General features: G+C 39.9%; 1 protein-coding gene across 4 annotated transcripts in view; it reads right to left on the minus strand.

Moving 5' to 3' along the window:
• The window catches only part of THSD7B (thrombospondin type 1 domain containing 7B), a 299,473-nt gene that overhangs the window by 108,088 nt on the left and 174,603 nt on the right, over positions 1-16,782 (minus strand). The window lies entirely within an intron of this gene.

Genomic DNA, 16,782 nt, shown 5'->3' on the forward strand with positions numbered 1-16,782 from the left:
CATCCTCACAGCCTTCCATGTAAGGTTTCAAAGTAAAAGAATAATCCTAAATTAAATTAAATACCGTATATTGAATGTGTATGGTTAACACATACAAAATTGAACTCCATCTAAAGGTAAAGAAAAGGCATCAAAAATACTGTTGGTAGAGTTACTGATTACATCAAGATGAAAAACAGTTTTTCTCTAGTTGTTGAAAATCATAAAGGAATGCAAAAAATGGCTATTTTAACTATTAACCCACTGTCCTAGGTACTCACAGAACTGTAAAAATACAGTGAAATTTTAAAAAATCCCACCCCAAACCCCATTATCTCCTGGGAGTGAAGAGAACTGTGCACTTGTATAAACTACATACACAGGATGTAATCTCTTTCTCCGCTCAACTTAGTAAATGCAATTTTTCCTAATAAAAGGAAAAAAATGAGCTACCAACACTGATGTGTCTATCAATAAATGAGAAGTCTTGATGAAACTCCCATGTTTTCCAACACAATAAAAACACAAAAAAACCCTGAGATTCATATGGTGCTTTGAACAGATTCTTGTATCCTACATTGTCCCATATAACAACAGCTTGTTTCACATTGTTACATAAAATTATTCTAAAAAACATAAGTGTTCACTGGAAGTAAGGACATGGGTTACATCTAAGTTAAAAGATGTAAGATTGATTCTCTCATAGCAAAAAAATGAGCAAAGATTGTGAAGAAGTGAGGAAATGTTTAACTCTCTAATGCTTATCTACCTTTCTATTGTATATGTTTAAAAAGCAGTTTAATACACTTTCTATTACAGCTACAGTGTGAGTCTTCAGCAACAACCTCAAACAAACACATTGAATAGAATCACCTCCCAAAATCAAATTATTTTTTATCAGCCAAAAATCTCCTGCACCTACAAAAACACTGAATAAACAGCAAACAGTCACCTGATACCAGTGTTAAACAACTCTTCTCAGAGCAATTTACATGAGGAAATAAAGTGGGACCTGATTTTTGTGCCCCACAGGCTGCCCAATGTACCCACACTGTGAAATACAGAGGCAGTGCCAGGTGAGACACCTAAATCCCTCTCCCGAACTGTGATGGCTCCTCCATCATCTTCACATCACTGTTCATCTCAGATAACTAAGGTGTCACAATATGAACATATTTAATTAAAAACAGACTAAAAATTTTTACACAGTTATCACACTAACATGTTTTTTGGGGTGAAACCCTGTTGCAGCCAATATTTAACAGGTGAATTCACATGACTGGAATAGTAACATAAGGGGGTACAGCACTTGTGTAACAGCATGTAAATGATGGTGCAAAGTATTTTATCTAAAAATTTTACACCTTTTCCATCTTTGAAACAGTTTCTAGAGAATGACTGGTAAAATTTGGCGTGTCAGGGTGGAGACAGAGTAAATTTCACTCAGCATAGAGCGTAAACCATGAGCAGAAGCCAGCTGGTCTGGGCAGGCAGACAAACACATTCAGATAAACATATTTGCATTAAAACTTAGTAAGGCATGCTGGAAAGCTGGGCTGGCAGGGAAAACTGAAGAAAGGTGCAGCTCAGAAAAAAAAGAGAAAAACCAAAGTGAAAGCTCTCCTATGATGGAATGGGCACAACCACAATGGGGATAATCTGGAGTATGAGAGATCAGCTGAGCTCAGCCAAAAGTTATTCGCTGCCCTTGGAACTACAACAACAACAACAAAAAAGGTGAAAATTAGGTCAGGTTCCTATGGATTAGCAGAAGGCAGCAGCACAAACATGCAAAATCAGAAACAGCAATGGAACAAAGGATCCTCCTGCAAATGTCCTGGAAAAAGCCAGACACCCTGCACTGTGCCACCACCCCCTGGAAACCTGGCCCAGGCTCTCACCATCCTCCCCAGGCCAGGACAGCTGCACTCCTGGGAGTGGATTTCCTCACAGGGAAAGGGCTATCAAGGATAAACCAGCTATTCCAAAAGTGTCTGCTCTAATGAATCCTGGCTCTAGCAAACTCAGAGGAACCCATCTCCATGTGTCAGAGGCAAACATCAGCTTATTTTTGATTTGCACAAAAACATTTGGGACAGCTATGCCAAAAAAATGAAAAAATGAAATACATCAACTTTCTCTCTGTACTAGGTTGATGGACACAGTGAAACAAAAAGAACAATGGCCTTATTTTAGAATAGTTTGTTCCCTTGAGGACAAAAGTCCTAAAAATGCTCAGCACCATGAATCCCAAATGACATCCTTAGTAATTAAATTATATTGCACCAAAAAGCACATGCCTTCAGGAGTTTGATTCAGATGTGCACACTCTAACCAGGAGTAACTGGGTATGCAAAGATTGGGTGGAGTTGACATAAAAACACATAGAATGCTTAGCACTAAAGGAAACCTCTGAAATGGAATACAGCCTTTTGCTTTATGATAATCTCTGACTATTCACCATTGTTTTATTACTGAATTTTGTTATTGTATCTGAATACAATTTGATTTTATGAGATCTTAAATATTACCTTTATAAACATTTCATGGGATGTTGACTCTCTATCTGCAAATTGCTTATTTGCTTATTGTATCTGTTCATTGATGCCACTGCAATAGCTTATTTTTGCATTAGCTTCTTTGTTGAGTCTAGTTTATCTTCTGAGTAAACCCTGAGATGAAATTTTTAATAAGAAATCCTAAAAAAAAAAGATATAACTGTAACTGGTAAAGACATTTTCCCTTATGGTGCTCTGTTTGCAACATAATTCAATCAGGGTGTTTATGCCAGTTAACTGAGATTTCAAGAAAGTGCTTTGTTTATCATTTAATCAATATGATTTGAGCAACCCAGAAAGATTTTTTAATAGTAAGCTACATTTTGTTCACTCCTCCTGCAACTTTACCCAAGTTTCAGGCTTCTGCTGAATACTCTCCACACATCATTTCTTTTGCTTCTGCCATTCTGACTGTGCAAACTCAACAGCAATAAAAACCTGTGGCTGAATTCCATCTACAGAACACATTAACTCGTTTGCAAGTAATGGAAGATGACAATGACTGCACTGGGAGAAAATACAACAGGATCATTGGGCTCCCCTCATCAACCTATTTGACAGCTGTACTCGTGTACCCATCACTTATTCCACTGCAAGCCTGAACATTTACATTCCACAAAGCATATAATCAAATTTTATTCAAATACAGCCCAAGAACTAAGTGTATTTAACTTCTGGAGACACATTAGGTGATTATTTCATTCATAGTAAAAATGTAATACTTGCAAAACCACAGAACCAACTGCAAATTGATAATATGTTTCATTATTATTAAGTCTGCCCCTTGGAAACACCAGCAATTAGGGTCAAATGAAACTCCATAATCCTTCTACATTTCTTTCATGGTTGTCTCCAGTATTTACAGTTACCTGTGAAATTCATCTAGCAAAGAAAGGCATCTTTGAAAGGCTTCAGATAAGACAATTTGAGCAGACATATTTTGCCCTGTTTCTCAGCAAAGTATTTAAAATTGCAAAGTTTATGCTTTTATATCAGATTTGCAGAGTATTAACATTTAAATAAGCTTTAAAAAAGGGCCAGATATATAATCTAAATCCAAAAATTAATAAAAAAACAGCCATCTTCCTATAAATGCTTACAATTAATCATTGTGATGAACAGAGAGGAAGCAATCCATCTAACCAAGCCATAGAGCTGATGTAGCTCTTCTTTTCACACATCACACAAGTTAATTATAATGAGCAGATGTGCTTAGATTACAGGAAAATTTGTACTCCATGAAACCAGGCACTGAAGGTATGTATTTATCCATGAAGCATAAATTTGTCCCTGTGTGTTTGGAGGTTTGCTCACATGCAACTACATCAGCAATGTGGCTTGCAAAAACCCCATCCAATCCCACAGGACTGAGCTCAGCACTGCTTTTTGTGTGCTCCATGAAGTAAACATTGTAAAAAGGTTCTGAAAAAGCACCTACTGGTGAAAGCAACTCATCACCAACAGGGCAGTTCTGATCTGTCCTGATGCCTTGTGAAGGCTGAGCTAGAACAGAGACTAGGCAGAGCTAAAGAATAAAGTAGGGATTTATTTAGAAGGCCTCAATGGATTCACCTTGGGCAGCACAAGAGCCCAGCCAGGGCTGCACCCAAGATGAACCAAAATGGTCACAAAAGGGACGATCACTCACTCATACTTTTATCAGTTCCACTCCATTAGCATACTGGAGTTAATTGTCCAATTCCAGCTTTAGGTTATGAAGGCTCATCCTTGTTTTTCTCTCTTCAGTCCATGTGGTTTATGCTCTTGGGTTTGAAATTTGGATCTTTTGTCCTTGGTGCCCAGCTAGAGAAGGAATTGTTTTGTCTCCCTACTCTGTGAAGGGAGCTCACCATCCCCTAATATGAAGCTCAGAAGTACACACTAAAGCAGCACAGAATCTGAAAAATATAAAAGCTAAAACCTGAGGCATCAGTCCCACAAATTCTACAAATTCTCCACTGTGCCCTGACCAGTCTGTGACCACATCCTGTGTTCTGGGGTTAAAATGCAACAGAAGAGATAATCGCCCAAATGCCCTCAAGAGTTCATGTCTGCAGCAGCTGCTCACTTCTGCAGGCCTATTTATGCTTGATTTTCTCAAATGCTGTTAAGTGCCTATTATGAAGCTGCCCTCCAGGAGCACAAGGAATAAATAAGTGGCTGCAAAGGCCCGTGGTCAGCGAGGGCAGTGGCTGGGGAAGGCCACTGGAGCTGAAGCGCCGCCCGGCACGTCCCGCATCCCCCGAGGATGCGCTGATCTCCTTCACCCTGAATTAAACACAGGCTGAAGTAGATGGCCTTGGACGAGCCTATCACATTTTAATAGCTTGGTAAGATCCCCTCATACTGCATACCTCGAGTTCAGGCACTTCCTCTGCATACACAAAGACTGGGATAAAAATTTCGATACAGAAAGTTGATATCTAAAAGACAGTAGGAAAGATATAACTTCAATCACCTTGGGGCACATCAAAGAAAACAAATATATGATTGCAGGGCTGAAACTTCTGTGAACTGTCAGAAAGAAACAATAGTACTGACCTGGATTGATCACAAAAGCAGTAAAAAGTAACATTTGCTACAAGGCTTCACATTTTAGATCCAAATTTAACACTACAAAATACTCTGCTTCAGGAGAACTCTATCAAATACCAGAATATATTATTCAAAACTTTCCTTATTTCACAAAGCCAATATCAGCAATCCTTTAATAAATGATGCAAGTACCTGGTAAAACCAGCAGCTGCCAGCAAAAAAATTGACTTTAGAAAAATTTTTGTTAGAAGGTGACATATTTTTCATTACTATCTATTGCCATCAAGGTATAGAGATGGCTTTTTCTTCTGTAGTAATTTTATTCCAGGGGAATTCCAATTTTTTGGATGAAGTTTCACTTGATTTATTAAAAATAAAGAAAATGGAATCTTCTCCTGAGTCTCTTCAGAACCAAATGGATGACAATAAGGGAAGTGGAGAAGGGTTGTTTCCAACAGGAAAAATGTTTGAAAGTATTACTACTGCAATCATCAGACTTGGTTTAGAAAGTGCTAAACACACCACTCAGAATTTTTAATATTTCTGAACATATTTAGAAACTGCCAGCAGAAAGGAGCACCACTGGACACCCACAGCAAATGTAATATCGACCAGTTCATAGACACCTGCTGTATTCTCACAAGTGCAAGCACTTCATAAGCATCCCTGTCACTTCCAGTTACTGTTCTGTCACTTTAGTGCACCTGTTTGAAAGACAGATGCTGGGAATTTTGAAAGACGGTTTGATTCAAGGTTATTCGTTTATTCTGAAATTGAAAACTCATGTCTAAAGCCTCTACTGCAGACATAAAGCAATTGGAGCAACATTAATATACAAATTCAGAGTCAACAAACATGACATCAGGATTCCTTTTACACCTTTGTGTCATGACACTTCAAAAAATCTTGTGCTTGAAGATTTATGGTAAGCCATATTGATGAGCTCTGTCATTCAGGATGCTAATATTCATGGTGAGTATTAGTTCTTAATTATTGAAAGAAACTTAACTCAATAATTTCCATTAAGAAGTGCTTTCTAAGTAATGCAGAAAAAGGGAAAATGCAAACTGAGACTTTTATCACGTTCCTCTGAAGGAAATTCCCCAGACAGGTCAAACCTCGGGAGTCTGACAATGAACAATATATGCTATAAATCAAACTCTGCATTCCTTTCAACATCCCTATTTTCCTTTCACCAACAGTTGGGTTTGTTTGTTGATTTGTTTTTCTGTTTGCTAGTTTGAGTTTTTGTTCAGGGGTTTTGGGGGGGGAGCTTGTTTACTTGTTTGGGTTTGTTGTTTTGTTTTTCTCCCAGGAGGTAAGAGGGGGAAGTCAAAACAATTGACAGAGTCCTTGAATGTTTCATTGATTTAAACACGATCAACATTTCAACCCAGTATTGTCTATATCTCAAATTAAACCCCTTTGGTTCTACCATACTGTAAGAATAAACAACTGGTCTCCATTCCTCCAATTAATGGCTCTGGAATGTCTCAGAAGCTGATAATCCACTTGACTGAGACCATTATGGACAAGAAAGAGGTTATTTGGCTAGAAACTGTGAAAGTAACATCTCTAGTGTTTTCCTGACAACTAATAGTATAAAAGCTTTTTTATTAAACTTGCTTATTTTTGGTAATGTTTCAAGCTTTTCTATTTAAAGTGTCTGAAAAAAAGTTCTCCTTCAGGCCATTTTCAAGAGAACCTGGATCTTATCCTGCTCAGTTCAGATGAATTTTTAACAATTTCCCTATGAACCACAGCAGCTTTGGCATGAATTGTCTTTGGAGTTGTAAACAGCACAACTGTGACATACAGGAAATTAAAATTTTATAAAAGCAAAAGTAGATCTAAATCAGTACTGAATGAGCCTGCCTCCACATGGAGAGGTGAACCAGAAGAATGTGAAAGTGTTATATGAAATAGCAAACAAAAAGGGAGACCAACCAGGACACAAATGCCTCAAGAACAAAGGATGATTCAATTAAATTGAAAATCATCAAGAAATTAGAATAGTTTGCTCACTGCAGGGTTACCCCATTGAACTGAGATATGCCAGACACACATAGTGGCCAAAAACCAGCAACTAAAATGAGCTCATTTAAAATATTAAGGATTAGAAACCTTCATATTTCAGGCTCTAAGTGAAGAATACAGCGTTTTAGGATGAAATGGCTCCAGTATTTCTGATAAAGAGCACACAGAAGACTGAGTGAACAGGTCTGCTTACAATCCACCCATGGCCACAGAAAAGATTGCTGTTCCAGTCTGTAACATCCTCTGCACAAGCCATGACATGTCACCACCCAGGCCTACTGCTCACAGAATACTAATTTCTCAGGATTTGTGTGCCAAGTCTGAATCAACTGCTCATAACTAGGATTTTAAATCACTGGAAGCTAGTGGTAAAAACAAGCCATAATTGAGAGGGCCTGTCTCCAGTTTGAGGGAGAGATTGCTCTTCATTATGTCTCTCATTATGCCTTTCATCCTCCTGAGTAAGTCTCGGCACAGTTTGGATCTCCTTGGACCTCTTTCATCTACTCTACTCTGTTTAATGACAATCCATCATTTAAAAAAGGACCTCAAAAATGACTTTTGCCAACCAACGATAGTTGCTTAGATCATACAGACTCCACACTAGATAAAAGAAATCTTGGGAGGACCAAAGAGAGCTGAACTTAATCAGAGGGATGAAAGACAAAATGAAAATCTATCTACCCTTACATTTAAAAAAGGAGTTTCCTTCAGATAAGACGATCTCAACTCTCTCCCTCTGTGCCTGTTAAATATGGTGTGAGCACTGTCAGATCCTGTGGGACTTTCATGACTGAGATGCTCCAGCAATTCCTGTAAATTGTACACATTTGTATGGTGCTGTCTGAGGTGACCGGGCCACTTCCTATTGATCTAAAACCCTTTTTCCCCCCTTCTTCCCTCCTTCCTCCTAATCAAGGCAGAAATACACAGCCTGGCGAGCTTTGATGTCCCTCTGCTTTACTTCTCATTATTTTGATCTTTTAACAATCCCTCTGTTGGTACATGCCCTTAGTGTACATTTTCAGGGTTCGTGCCTTCTGGCTTCAAAAGACTGGTGTACTTGATTAAGGCTTTTTATTCCTTTCCCCCAGAAAACAAATGCTCTGTGTGGCACTAAGAGGCTGATATTTGTTTTGTTTTTCAGATATATAGTTAAGCTAGAGAGCCTGCTCATTCCCTTCTGCAGAGTGGAATATACTGTCCTGGTTTTGAAGGAAATCAAATACATGTAATTTATCTGATGCAGTCTTCATCATCTTTATTTTACGGAAAGTCTACAGATCATTGAGTTGCCTTTGGATAAAATGCTGCACTGTAGATTGCGGTCAGGACAAATTCTCTAAGAGTCTCCTCAATTTTTATGTTGCTGGCATAAGGCTACAGTGACAGAAATGACTCAGAGTCTCTCCTGCTATTAGTTCACGTCTATAAAGTAATGTCTTGCCAATTCTCCCCCTGCCTATGAAATACTCTTAGAGCAGCTGCACCTGAGGTGGAAGCTGGGCAGACCCAGGCTGAAATATAGTTTTAAGTGTCCTCTGATGCCTGCTGACATCCCCCATTAAAAACAGGAGGGCAGTCCACCATCACTCTTCTGTGAATAACCTGTCACTGGCAAACCAGTATCAATCTTTCTTCCCCTTGTCCTATCAACTCACACCCAAAGAAAGAAAAATTGATCTAGGGGAACATATTACCTGGAAGATCAGTAGGATGTAATACAATATGAGGACAAATTTCCATGTCCCACTGCAGTGCCCATGCACATTAGCACAGACACCTCGGCCACAGCACCAGGTTTTAAGAAATTTGCTCAGAATGATTTCTATGAAAACAGGTGATTTTATTTCTCATAAATTAAACTATAGGAATATCAAAGGCAGCCAAAATGCTCAGAGAGACTGGTCCACTATACCTCACATAGCCTCATCTGTACCCTCCCCTCCCCTCCTGCTCCCAGCCAATTCTAATGCTACAAAACTGAAATGAATCCCATGAAAAATCTCTCTGGGAGAGGATACCTTCCTCATTCCACTGGTGCAGGGAAGGCTAAGAATGCATACATATATACATGCATGATATTAGTATGGCATTTTTGTCTCCTCCTCAATTTTCCCTTGTTTACCCCTTTGTGAAACACTGACACACATTTCTGCATGAAGCAAATCCATTATCAAATCTACAGTTAAAAACAGACCAAAGCTTATATGTAAACTGACAGAAATCTGACACAAGCAATCTGGACTCATGTAATCCCACATCCACACTGCAGTGATCATTCTCTCCATCTCCTATGTGCAGATATACACAGTTCACTGAGAATGAAGATTAGTTTTAAATGCAAAACCAAGGGTAAGGTTTCATTAAGCTCAAGAGATTTTAATTTGTTCAGTGCTATTCACCAGAGGTAGACTCCTAAATACTTAATTTCTTTCCGTTAATGAAATTTGGACATTTTGGAAAAAAAAAAAAGGTTTCCAATCTATTATGAATCTATTGGCAAATCAGGAATTGGAATTACTCAAGAGAAAGTTCTGGTGTTTTTACCTGACCTCAACTGTTTGTCATTATAGTGGCAGAAGGTGTTATGGAACAAAAATAAAAGGGAGGATTGCCTATAATATGGATTCTGTTTTATGCAACAGAAGAATAAATTTCAGGAACTTGGAGATGCAAAGGAAAATGTAAGCAAAACATAATTTTATGATGGGTGTTTTTCCACCACAGGACAATGCCAAATATAAGTCTGAATTCCAGACTTTGCTCTACAGCACTGCTGCCCACCTTTCTGCAGTGCAAGTGCTACATTTTACATTTTTTTCTTTAACGAAAATTTCACTTTTCTGATTTCACAGCATGCTCAAATTTATCCAACATATATTTCTGGTCTGCCCTTCAAAGTACTCACGATTTGCAGTTACCCAGATGTGCTACAGATGTGCTCTCTAGTTCATCTTCCACACTGTTAGTGACAGCACTGATGGTAGTCCAGGGTGTGTGTGCCCCATGGGAAGCTGTCAGGATCTGATCAGAAACCACCTGAAACAGCCTTCCTGACTGACAGCAAATAGCTGACAACACAGCTTGGATTGGGATTTTTCAACAAGTTGCACAAGCACCTCAGCCTGCATTTCTCTAGGTCATTTTTTGGTACTGCACATGGGAGGGTTTCACAGGGGACTGGACTCAATGTCTTCCTGAAGTTAAGGAATATTATCTGTGCTGCTTTTCACTTACCTTACTGCCTGACCTCCAGCCCACTGCCTTGTCTAGGAAAGAACTCAGATAATCAAAAGCAAGAATAGTGAATCAATTATAGTTTGGCTGTTTCTTACCCTCCTAGTACTCTCCTTGTGTTTTTAAGGTAAAAACTGCATTATCAGCAAGAAGAGGAAAACAACACAACACACCTTTGTGAATTTGCAATATGATGTAGAGGAATTATATCTGTGAAGTGCTGGTGAAGCCCTGGGCAGGCATGGGTGATAAACAGACCAAGGCTCTTCATTCTGGAAAAGCAACCTCCTTCCTGAGCCTCAGTGCCATCCTAGACAAACTCTGCTTCACGTTCTTTTCAAATGTATCTCAAACAAGACTCAGCTCCTGACTGGTAATTATTTTTTCCCTCAATTATTTTCTTCCAATGCCACCAGCTGCCAGGCAGGCGCCTCCTAGACCAGGACTGTGGCTGGGACCACTCAAGTTTGGCTCTGTTTGTGTCCTGTAACCCCTGTTACACCCTAGACCAGAACAACCAGGAAAAACACTGACCAACAAATGAACACCCAGCATCCCTCAGATTAAGGCTCAAGGTGCCATTGTCCTCCCTGCCCTACCTGCTCCTTCATACTGGAGGGAGCTGCTGGTGACAGGTGAGCTGCTGTCAGCTGGACAGAGTGACACAGGACTGCACCAAATGCCCTGCTCAAAAAAACATCACCAGCAAACTGAAGCAGGTGAGTCTCTGCCACGTTTACTGTCATAATTGCATTCCTTGTAAACTTCAGGTTATCACATTGCCTTCAGCCTGTAAATTGTCACAAGATTCTAATGTGTACCTCCTGAAATTGGTAATTCTGTGCAAAAGCATTCTGCAACTCAAATCACATTGATGTGTTCATTTAGCTAATCAGCAGTTATATTAACTATCTACAATACAGAAAATAAGAACTGTTGGGTGACTTACCTTATGAGCAAAAAAAAAAAAAATAGTAACACTGATGTTTTTTTGATGGCACATCTCATTATAAAGAGGTTACCATAAAATAATTGCAGGAGAAACAACAAGAGTATATATGGCCATTATACTGAGTTACTGGTGGATAATACATCAGATAATATAGCTAAAGGATGCCTGCTTGAAATATTTCTCTAGATACAATCTTAACAGGCTATATCTAAACTCATCCTTTCATCTTGCTTAATATGATGCATTAACTTGGTCACTATTAGACTTGTGATCACAGTACTGCCTAAGTTTTATATAAGACTTCACTGGAACTATCACTGTATTTAGACACACTCAGGAAACTCAGATAGCAGATTGTTACCATTTTTTTCTTATGACTATTTTCTCTTGGTCTGAATCAGCCTAAAACCAGCCTGGTCTGCAGTGTCCCTAAAGCTATCAGAAAGCTCCAGAGCAAGAGCCAGAAACCTGCAATGAAGGAGACAGGAATCTTAAATTGCCCAAGTCTGGTGCTGCCTGCATCCCACGTTTGCACTGTCAATTCATACATCAACTTTTCAACTGTAACAGATTATACTTAACACTAACCATCTCCACAAAATCCATGTGGTGTGAATTTACAACCCAGCTAAAGCAGGAAAGGAAATACATCCTGTGTGGTCTGGCAGTAGAGCAAGCAAAAGAAATACACCCCAGAGATGCTCAATGGGGCTGTCCAGGATTGATCCACCCCATGACCTCCGGTGAGACAGGGAGAGTTCTGTTCTCCAAAGGTAAGGAATAGCTTCTTATTACTGCATTGGTGAGTGTGCATTGTTGTTTTCCTGTACATAAATCAATAAACTATCTCTAAAAATATTTCCTGCTCTGTGTCACAGCATTTCTGTATTCTTGAGATGGGGAGCTACAGCTCTGAGAAGGACTTACTGTCTCATTAACAGGGGGAAATATGGTCAAACACTCCAAATGAATCAAAGCAAAGTGGCAGGAGCAGGAGAAATAAGACATGGCATTTTCCATTGCTGAAGCTTCTCCCTGCTTTTGGAAAGCAACTTGTTTTTTCATAATCATGTTGTCAGTGTATTTCCAGGAGCAGTTTTTAAGGCAGAGTCTCATTAGACCCGTCTGGTCTTTAATACATGTCTGTTTACATCACCAATGGCGTTTGAAGCAACCTTCAAAGACACTTGCTTAAAACAGGCTTTCCATCCACTAATTAAACCTGAACAATCCCTTGTAATCAGCAACACATTTTTCCCCAAAAAACTGTGTGTCCCAGGTAGCTCTTCATGTCAGCACTGAAAGGAGAGGTCATTCCTGAAGGATTCTCCATCACAAAAATCCAAAACAAGGTAAAGTCACCAAACAGCACCTGAAGAAGCAGCAACTCTCATGAAACCATGGAATGGTCTGAATTGGAAACCATCCAGCTCATCTCGTTCCACCTCTGCCATGGGCAAGGACACCTTCCACTATTCCAGGGTTGATCTCTGAACACTTCAGAGATGGAGGCATCCACTTCTCTGGGCATCCTGTGCCAGGGCCCAACCACTCTCAAAGGTAAGACTTTCTTCCAGCTCTACTTTTTGTCAGTTTAAAACCACTCTCCCTTGCCCTATCACTCCACACCCTCTCCAGCTCTCTTGAAGCCCCTTTAGGGCACTGTAAGGGGCTCCAACATCTCCCTGGAGCCTTCTCTTCTCCAGGCTGACCAACCCCAGCCTGCCTTCATAGCAGAGGTTCTTGAGTCTTCTAAGCATCTCTGTGATTTCCCCTGGATCTGCTGCAGCAGGTCCACATCCTTCTCATGTCAAGGACCCCAGAGCTGGATGCAGAGCTCCAAGTGGGGTCTCAGAGTGGAGCAGAGGGTCAAAATCCCCTCCCTCATCTGCTGCCCACACTGCTTTGGATGCAGCCCAGGACAAGGTTGGGTGTTCTGGGCTTCAGGTGCACATTGCCATCTCTGAGCTCCTCATCAACCAACACTCCTAAGTCCTTCCTCCCAGGGTTGCTCTCACTCTATGCTTCACCCAGCCTGTATTTCTGCTTGGGATTGTCCTCACCTCTGTGTGGGACCTTTTCTCACAATCTTGACATCTCCTAGTAAATTAGTCCCTGGTGGAGGCAAATGACAGCTGTACAGCAACACAAAAGCTTGCAGAGATCCTCATTTACTGATAGTAATGTTGTCTTATGTAACTGTCAAGCAACATCCTCATCCTGTTTTATTTGAGTGCCCTGTCTTGGGGGCTTTTTGCCAATCATGCCTCAACTAAGTTTAAATAACAACTATATTTATTAGTTTTAAAGGCTACCTTTCTCTTTCCTGTGGCACTGCTTGCTAAATAAGTTAGTCCATTGAAGCTGACATAAAAAATGAAAGGCTATTGTAATTAGTGCAATATCTTTCCAAGATAAAACCATAAAAAACTGCAACTTCAGACAGCTGTCATCTCCTTTGCTATTCTGCTTATTATTCACAGTCAAACTCTGATATCTTCTGCATATTATGCAGTACGTTTACATGCAATTTCAGTGAAAATGCTCATGGAACAGGATCTCTAAGTATCTATCTCAGAATCTAGCCAAGAGAAAGAACAGAGCTTGAAAGTCATTTCAAACCTCATTTTCCATCAGTACAGTAATTGTCCTAAATAGGTACACATAAACACATACTTTTTTTTTCTTTAGAAATAATTTATATGAATTCAACGTTCTTATATAATTGGCTAGACAATTGGCTTATATAATGACAATCGCTGAAAACTAAAATCCTCTTTTTTATATGACAGTCAGGTTATGGAGAGAAAAAAAAATTAAAAATGGATGCTCCAAGGAACAGTGAGACTGATTATCTTCAGAAGTAAAAGGGTAATTGCTGCCACACAGAAAAAAAGGAACCAGCCAAATTCGTATGAATACTCTTTGGAGAAGAAGCACTTACTGGCTAGAGATGTTGTATTTTATGTAATGCAATTACTGTGTGGAGTGGTGGTGATACCTTGAATGCAAGTTCATTCACAGGATGCCTGAATATTGCAGGAAGGCAGCAACTATCTCTTACACCTGGGATTCTTCCAGTGATGGCCCAGATACCCCTGAAAACACCCACAGACTCACAGTATCATACAAGGTAATTTAGGACACAAGGGGCCTCTGAGGATCCAGTGCCTGCTCCAAGCAGGGTCAATCTCCAAGTTAGAAAGGGCTTCTCAAGACCTTTTTTCATTGAGTGTTCAGTATCTCCAAGATATCTACAGTCTCTCTGGGCAACTTGGGAGTTTCTCTCACTCCAGCCTCTGACTTTTCTTCTGTTAATCCACTGTGCATCTCTGGTAAGCGTGGCTCCATCTCACCTGTGAACTCCACACTAGACTCTCTTCCAGGCTGAATAAACGGAAATCCCCAGCCTCACCTCACATGGTAATTCAAAAATATGTCCAAAACCCCCTTGCAGTGAAGAATGACAGGATCAGAAGTCCTCCAGGGTTGAGGTTTACAAGCTGAAGAGCCCCTGCAAGGCATGCAAGCAAGTATCTCCCCTGCCTAAAGGACTGCTCCCTGACAACACAGAGCACCTCTGCACACTCCTGAGGAGCTCAAGTACCAGCAAGGAGAGGTATTAAAAAAACCTTTATGAAATTTTCCCTTACTAAACACTTCTACAGATAGGATACAGAACTGCTGAAAACCCAGCAGCTTCTTTTCCAGACACAGTATGGCCAGAGTTAGCAGCTGGGTTTCAGCTGCCTTCTCTGTGGAGATCACTCCTCCTGTTCATACAAAATATCTTTAAAAATCTTCTTCCATTGGTTTCATCAGAGACCTCCTTTTCCTGAGACCTCACTCATCTATAATAATACCCAGAAGAGTGGTTCTATCACTATATGTAATTATGAAAACCGAAGCTGTTACAAAAGCCACAGTTAATTACAAAAAAGTGATCGTGGCACTGAAACTATTTTTGCTTAAATTCACCCAGGCAGATTTTTCACAATTACCCAAGAACAGCACATAGCCTAGGTAATTACTGGAGGGCTCTCCATACAGTAAAAGTAAGTGTGATACTCTTCTATTATACTTCTAATTCTGTCAGAGTAAGATTAACACAAAGTTCATGCACCTACTAGAACATCAAGATTACCATCCCTCCACACAGACTGAACAATACAATTTACAGATTTGAAAACCTTGTGGAAAGGTTTGTGGTCAAAACCTAGTTAAAGATATTTACTCCTTTGAGTTTTAGTTTAAAACACATCTCTTCTTCCAGATACATCCCACATACTGTCAGGGCTTTTCTTTCTTTTCCTTTGTTTCCAAATTATATAAGAAATCCATTTCATCTTTAAAGAATAGCTTCTACCTTTGTGAAGGAGTAAATTATTATGTCAAGTTTCCTCAGTTAGCATACCTGTATAGCAATTTTTTTTCAATAAAAATAATCTTTTGTTAAAGGTTTCATTGTATTTTCCAGGAGTCTGATAACAACCACATCTCCAGCCATCTGCAGGCACCACTACAGACTGATGCATACTCTGAACACTCTTCTCAATACTTCTGTTCAGACAATGGCACCACTAATTTCTAAGTGCTTAATTATGCCAAGGGCAGGAGCCCAAAGCCTTTACCCATGCAGAATTTCTTCAACAGTCTTAATGAAAATCAGGCCGCAGGCAAATCATTAGTAAAATTCAAAATCATGAGGAAATTATCCTCTCCATTTTTAGCATAAAGAATGGATTACTTCATAAAGGCCTATAGATAATTCATTTAAAGCTCACACACTTCAGCTTTAGGCAGAAAAGCAGGTTAAGATATTTGAACATCAAGCACAGATCTCCTCCTATACTCCAAGCTATTGTGTTAGTGGTTCTTTAATGCCCAGAACAGCAGAACAACTCTATAAAGGAAGCAGTTCCCAACACTTTATTTTGTAAATGTCCTAAGTTGACTATATGATGCTTTTATCCCCAATTGTCGTGTTCTGTTTATGCTGAATAATAAGTTTTGCACCTTTAAGATGTGTTCCAGGGAGTGAAGGGGGGAGAGAAGAAGCAGCAGTTTGTTTCCAGACACTGCACTCACTCCTCCACATTCCTGCTCCTGACTGTTGTCTGTGGATGGACAGACAGCAGGACAGAGCTCTCCTTTGCTGTTAGTTAGTTTAGCTAGCTGAGGCAAAGAAGTTCCCTAGACTGTAGTTTTTTCCTTTTTCCCTTTTCCTTGGACCTGTTTAAAGCTGCTCTGGACTGAACACCCAGGGGAGCACCGGCAGCTGCACCTGAGGCCCACCAGGCTGGGCCTGGCCCGCGACATTTCCAGTGCCTGAGGGACTGATCAGAGACTGAGGGAGCTGAGGGGACTTTCTCAGTTTGTCATCTCTTTCAGAGCAGCAAAGGGTTATATTGATTAATATTTATTAGGTTTTATTGTTTAATAAACAGTTTTTTTCCATTTTTCTCCAAAGAAGCATTTTCT

This window comes from Melospiza melodia, chromosome 8 (assembly GCF_035770615.1).
Source record: "Melospiza melodia melodia isolate bMelMel2 chromosome 8, bMelMel2.pri, whole genome shotgun sequence".
Classification (NCBI taxonomy): Eukaryota; Metazoa; Chordata; class Aves; order Passeriformes; family Passerellidae; genus Melospiza; species Melospiza melodia.